The sequence below is a fragment of the Euprymna scolopes genome, chromosome 27, assembly GCF_053919585.1.
Source record: "Euprymna scolopes isolate OS-2025 chromosome 27, ASM5391958v1, whole genome shotgun sequence".
Lineage (NCBI taxonomy): Eukaryota > Metazoa > Mollusca > Cephalopoda > Sepiida > Sepiolidae > Euprymna > Euprymna scolopes.
In genome coordinates, this window is record NC_136508.1 from 77,162,975 (window position 1) to 77,170,474 (window position 7,500).

Sequence of the window (7,500 nt, forward strand, 5' to 3'; positions counted from 1 at the left end):
TCTCTCTCTCTCTCTCTCTCTCTCTTTCTCTCTCTCTCTCTCTCTCTCACTCTCTCTCTTTCTCTCTTGTTCATTTTCTCTCTCTCTCTATTCTCTATTTCTCTCTCTCACACACAAACACACACACTCCTATGACTTTTCCCTATTTCTCTCTCTCTCTCTCTCTCTCTCTCTCTCTCTCTCTCTCTCTCCGACGCACACACACATATACACCCACACCTTCTTTCTTAAAACCTATCGCTTTCATTGCTACAATTTTTTTTAGTTTTTTTTTGTTTGTTTGTTTTTTCTGACCGGGTTTTTAGTGCAGGCGAACTTACAAATCGCATAAAATGCGCATCTTTCTAATCATCTATATATGCATCTATATAGCAAGGGAAACACCGTAAATTCCTATCGGAACATATAAGCAGTCCAAAGACCAATAATATATAATGTCGTTACAGCAGATACCTTTCATCAATATGGTGACAAGGGTACAGGGTTCGAATCATATGGCCATAGAAAGCATCGATAATTGTTAGTGAAGCCGAAACATATATATATATATATATATATATATATATATATATATATATATATATATATATATATATATATATATGGGGGGGGCGGTGCTTGTGAATATTAAAATCACACACACAGACACACTCATATATATATATATATATATATATATATATATATATATATATATATAAGAGAGAGAGAGAAAGAGAGAGAAAGAGAAATGGATTATAAGATCACTCTCGCCGACTAGACATTTATATAAATGTTAATATCAGCTGTATTTCTCTAATTGTCCAGAATTTACTACATATTCACTACTTTTAAAAACATCTGGCCAAAACGTTCGTTAGTTATAACGCCCGACGGTTGAATCGTCTTAGATCCCCATCTATGTTGCGGTGTCATGTCAGCTGACCATTCTCAAATGAATAATGCGGACCGGACCGAATTCGACGAACTCACCTTTTCTCAACGGAAACCACGTGCCATGTTCTAGCGAAGCTACATGAATAACATCGGCTCGGCACTACAAAAGCAACTAGAATAGATAAAAATAAAGCTTGAAATAAATATGTGTGTCAGTTTAGGCCTCAGGCTATTATTTAAACGATAGGTACGCGTGTTTTTGTCCTTTACCTATTCTCCTATCTAAAATTTCGAGAAAAATTACACAAAATCAATCAAAAAACAAAAACAACGAATTATTTGGATTATTCGAACTACATTTATCATCTTGAGCGTTATTTTCACAAAGTTTCGATCGATGTAACCTTCGACCTTCTTTCAAGTGCATATTGTCGAACTCGGGGAATATTTCCCCTGAAATCGGGAATATTTCTGTCGAACTCGGGAATTTGCACAGAATTTCGAACGAGACCCTTTATTTAGTCCAGGGGGGTAGCACGCTCTCGTTTCGTCAGCTATGACTTGGGTACACGTCCTAAGTAATTCGCAACTGTATTTCGACTGTCACCCGCACTGAGGATTGAACCTTCAACCTCCAAAAGAGTAGCTTTATAAGTGAATTTTACCAAGTACTTTATGCGACGAGTGCTTGCGGACAACAGTAAAACAGCAGTCCGAAGAATCCAAATAATTTCAATAATAGATATTCATCAACAAAAATAACCAGAAACGAAAACGATAACAAACCTCTTTCTAAAAACCTGCATCTGATGAAGATCACTAAAATTGAGAGCCCTAGTGAGATCGTTAAAATACTCAGAACATATTATACCAAGTTTTGCCTAAAACTAGAAAGCCTGCTCGTCGTTTGGAAATCGTAAGCTGAATTTTAAAAACTTGGACCGAAATAACGTTTTAACTGACGAAACAAATCTTTCTTCTTGCTAAGATATGTTGATTTGTTATTGCTGTGCCATGTTATTGGCAATATAGTAACGTACTTCGAACTTTGGAACTATTTGTCTTTTCTTCTTTTTATCTAATCATTTTGCTCGAGCCGGGAATGGGGCATCCTACTGGATGCCTAACATTCACCCGCTATCTTACACATTCCAACCGAGAGATGTTTTTAAGGTTTTAATCGTGTATTTAATTGCAATTATTTGTATCGCTCTTGAACTTGGTTCACTGGGTATGTTTGCCAGGTAGTTGTTAAAATTCTTTTTCATTAGTCCAGTTGTTTCGATATTCACTGGAACGATGGAGATCTTTTAAAGATTCCATTTTTTTTTCATGTCGTGCATAAGACCTTTCTATTTCGTTATTTTTACCTCTATTTAACCCAGCATCATATAGGGACACTAACTTCTACTAAGGTTGCTTCTTTCTCCTCCTTATCCCATATCAATATGTTAGGTTTAATAGCTTCGCATTCTGGTGCGTAGCTGTAGCGATTGCATATTCATAGTGGATGGTTTGTGACTTATTTCGAATTGATATTTTATTGTACGTGTTCTCGGAACTTGCTACATTCGCTATTCAGCTTTTTGTTTTAATTTTCTTATCACTTTGTTTTTCCTGTGGATGGGGCATTCTACCGGATACCAAACATTCTCCCATTAGTTTAGTTACTCCAACCGAGAGATCTTGTTAAGATTCTAACCATCCCTTTAAGTGCTATTGTTTGTATTTCTTTTGCACTTGGTTCACCGGGTATATTCGCCAGTTTTTGAAATTCTTTTTCATTAGCCTGGTTACTCCTATAATGACTGGATGATTGCTACCTTCTTGAGATTCCAGTTTCTTTTCATGTCGTACTTAAGTCATTGGTATTTTGTTATTTTCTCCCTCTCTGCTCTGTTAAGGCCAGCATCATTAGGGACGCTTACTTCAAATAGGTTTGCCACATTCTTCTTCTTGTCCCATATCAAGCTTAATAGCCCCATTTTCTAGGGTTGTAGCTGTAGGAATTTCGTAGTCATAGTGGATCGTATATGACTTATTTCCAATTGTTCTTTCTGGTACTTGTTCCCAAGATTTGCTATTACATGGCATATTCAGGTTTTTATAGATTTCCCAGTGGAGATATTTACATACGCCATTGTGTTGCATTGTAGAATAGCCGTCTCCCAAACGGACTTTACAAATGGATGCCAGGTGGCTCACACTCTTTATTTCTGTGTGGCAGAACCTGCACTTGTTGTTATTGCTGAGATCACTCATCTGTATCTGTTGTAATATGCACAATAAAATATAAATAAGTGTGGAGGAGTATAGTAAGGCGGGGAACCGGGTGTTGTATTAGTGTGACGTATGAACAAAAATTAACAAACAAAAGCAGCTCTGATTTGTTTTTGTTTTTTTATTTTTGTTTATCCATTTATTTTCAATACAAATCAGTAAACATGAACTTACTGTTTGATATAACCGAGTTAGTGGAGGTTTTAATATTTCGAGAACAATCTCTTTTGCAAAAGAATAGGGATCAAATAACTTCAGAAGAAAAATTCATTAGAAATATCGTAAAGCTGAACTGGAGAAAGAAACAGGTCAGCTTTGAAAAAAAATAGGGTTCATGTATGAGGTTTCCTTATTATGATCGCTATTACTACAGCATTTTCTTTTTTATATTTATTTCTTTAATTTCATCTAGTGTTTATATTGTCCCTCTCATTTATTTGTTATTTCGTTTAATGTTTTTGTTTAATTTTAGCGAATGAGATATCAGTTATTATTTAAAATCCGACCGGAAATAAGCTGTAATAGGCGCTTATAAATCCGCCATGTGCCATAATGGAGACAGAGTTTAATGTAAAATCTATTCGGTTTTTCGATTAGGTTCTGAGCATCTATTAAATCTGCTGATCTTAAATATCATTGCATCTTGGGGATCACCGAGGGCATCCATCCAGCGCGGCTCTAGCCGAGATTGAACTCACTATACGAGTTTGTAGTGTAATTCAAATCTTGTCGGTAGCTGAATACTTGATACTTCGCCAGGGCTATTAAGGGTATTTTTTTTTATTGTGAAGCCATCACTAGATGGGATGCGTACCACGGCTTAAGAGAACCCCATTTACCCTCGAGAGTAGGATAGACCGCGCCAGTTTCTCAACCTGGAATTTTACGTCGTGGTAGACACATCTCATTATTAGTGTTGGGACGAGTAATCGCAATCGAATATCGGAAAAATCAGAACTTTTTGGAATATCAGAATCGGTATCAGAATCAGAATAATTTGTACATATTTTCCGATACTAAAAACGATTTCTTTAATTATCCTTTTTTTATTTTTTTAATTTGATTTATTTTAAAGCAATATCCTACTGATAGTAATAATAAAATAATAAATATTTATTGATTTTAAATTAACAGTAAAACTAAAATGTATAGATCATCCATCCACCAGTATTTTTTTATGTTTAGAAAATATCTGTACATTTTAACATGCGTTTTTTACGGCAATCAGGAAACGACAACTTTATAGTTAAAGATATATAAAGATTTGGAATCGGAATCGATAATCGTATCGGAATCGGAAATTTAGTACGGAATCGATAATTGTATCCCGATCTTTTTCAGGTTTATCTTATCCAATCCGGAAATCTGCACGGAATTTTGAAAGGAACCCTTTATTCAATCCACGGAGGTAGTAATGCCTCCTATAGTTTTATTCCGTCTGAATCGATCAGAGATGATTGCGAATTATATTGTTATGACAACTGAACTCATGTATTCATGACCAGAAAGTTTGATCTATCTGTTACGGATATTGACAGTGTGAAACTAAGAAAACAACTCCTGTCACGGGCGTACGTAAGAAGCAGAGATGTACCATTGAATTCATCCATGCAGAACAAAAAATTAAGCCGATCAACATTCACGAACGCCTATGCGGTTTATGTCAACACGGTTATCAGATGGGTTCGTCGATTTCAGAGTAGCGACATAGATGTGAGTGACAAAGTTATCTCCAGACTTTTACGAGCGATGTATCACTCATCACTTTTAAAAGTGCATTGAAAATGGTGATGACTATGTAGAAAAATAAATCCTGAAGCATGAAAGATCGCTCGATTTAATGACACTATACCCGTCTTCTTAGCTCTTTAACGTTTCAATTTTTGAGTTAAGAAATAGAAGCCCTTGCCTTTGGAAAGCCACTCGCACAATTGAATTTATTGATAAGCAATTGAAATAGTTTTTGTAGTATCTTTTATTTGCTTGCGATATTAAATCTCTTGTGTTAGTGTGTGCGAGTATGATGGCGTGCGTAAACGTCTGTTTATTATGCCAAGGAAGGACCTACAGTGTCTTAGTGAAGAAGAAGAAGAAGAAGAAGAAGAAGAAGAAGAAGAAGAAGAAGAAGTTAAAGAAGAAGGATTAGAAGAAGAAAACGGAGATGAAGAAGAGGGGGTTGAAGTAAATGAGCTGAAGAAAAGAAAGTGATTAAAGAACGAAATGTTGAAGATGAAGCAGTAAGTGAATGAGTAAAAGAAAATGAAAAAGAAGAAAAAAAGAAGAAGAAGAAAAAGAAGAAGAAGAAGAAGAAGAAGAAGAAGAAAGCTGAAGAAGAAAGACTAGAAGAAAATAGAGTTGAAGAAGAGAGAGTTAAAATGAGGAGCTGGAGAAGAAGAAAAAGAAGAAGAAAAAGGAATAAAGAAACCAAGAAGAGAAAGAAAAAGTTGAAGAATATAGGAAGAAAACAGTTTGAAGAAGAAAGAGTTGAAAAAGAAAGAAAAACTAAAGGGGGATTTGAAGAAGACGAAGAAAAAGAACAAAGAAGAAAAAAATGAAGGGGCAAAAGAACAATGAGTTAAAGAATAAGAAAAAAAAAACAGCAGTTGAAAAAGAAAAATGATTTGAATAAGAAGGAAAAAGAGTTGCAGAAAAGAAAGTGAAGAAAAATAATTAAAAGTATTTTTGAAAAAATATGAAGAGAAAAACTAGTTGAAAGTGTTGAAGAAAAAGTTGAATAAAAAAAAAATGAAGTAGAAGACGACGAAGTAGTTGAAGAAAAAAGAACGAAAACGTTAAAAAAAAAATAAATAAAGAAGCCGAAGAAGAATAAGTTGAAGATAAAAAAAAGTTAAATAATTTGCACCGATTTAATCTGTAGAAATTGAATAATGCAAAGAAATGCGTAAAAACGTGATCACGCAAAGAAGAAGGACTGGTCAACCATTGGAGGATTCACGCGACAATTTATGAAAGGAATGAGGCAGGACAAATCCGGGAACAATTATTGATCTGATTCATGTAAACAAATAACCGTTGAGCCATCCCTTGGATGATTAACTCCTCTTAAGTAATATTCTACTAGTTCCACCCGTTGTCTACTTCCGCGGTGTCATTAATCGTCCAACCCACAATCACTTCAACATCACCATGCGACCCTTAAACTTTGGTAGGTGTATATGTTTATAAGCAAGGTATCTTCAAGAACATTTATTCACACATCGACTGACGATAATTCCTTTATTTAAGAACATGGAGTGAAGTGGAATAGCCACGAATACAGAAAACAATGATTTTTATCCCCGGCCCCCAAATTCAACAGAGATTACACAATTCTTTTAATGACCTGGTCTCTGTTGATTGCGGTGTAGCTCTGGTTCTGTGCAGTTCTAGGAGATCCACGTTCCAGGTTTAGCCTTCTCTCTTTGAGAAAGGGTTAGTTTATTGCTAATCGACCGAGGCACCCTGCTTGGAATGCCGACGGGGCCGCCCATGCATCTTTTGCGGAGTCAGAAGGCTTCTCCTCTGGAGCATTGACTTTTTCAGTCTCACTTTCTGACCCTTGTGTCACGGTTCTTGTGGTGTGAGAGAACTAAACACCCAGAATAAAAATGTAACTGAAAAATCATATTCGCAAATCTTCAAATTGATCACCATCATTGTTTAAACAACGCCAACAACGCAGATTTCACGTAGCACATCACTGCAGTACAGTTTTTGAGACACCCTGTATTTCTATGTGTAGGATTAAACTTCAAAACTAATTAACCGACCATCATGAATTTTGGAATGCAGAGTGTGTAATGTTAGCTATATTTAGTTTAATTCATCCTCATGAAAATGGAGCAAAGAGTAGGTGTTTTTTGTATAACTAACACGAATTCTATACACTAAGTTTGACTATTCCTTACGAGGATGATACGCGTACGCCTCTGTATAGCTTGTCATAAATACATTTTCATAACATACTATCGAGTTCTACTACTGAGTTCTAGTCACGCCGAATATATATGTTTATGTATATATATATATATATATATATATATATCTTTATATATAGATAGAAATATACATCTCTCTCTCTCTCTCTGTCACTGTATGTATATATATATACATATATATATGTATATATATATGTATATATATATATATATATATATATATATATACTCCTATGAATGTGTTTTTTTTTCTTTTTGTGTGTGTGAACTGCTATTCATATTAAAACCCCATTCTCCTATTTATATAAAAAGAAAATACAACTTTGTTATGTATGGACCATGGACTTGCATTCATTTGCAAAGGATCTAGCTAATTTGCATATTCTTTTAAACATTCATTTTAATT

General features: G+C 34.9%; 1 long non-coding RNA gene across 1 annotated transcript in view; it reads left to right on the forward strand.

Annotated features, from left to right (window-relative positions):
• The window catches only part of LOC145248924 (uncharacterized), a 355,269-nt gene that overhangs the window by 55,255 nt on the left and 292,514 nt on the right, over positions 1-7,500 (forward strand). The window lies entirely within an intron of this gene.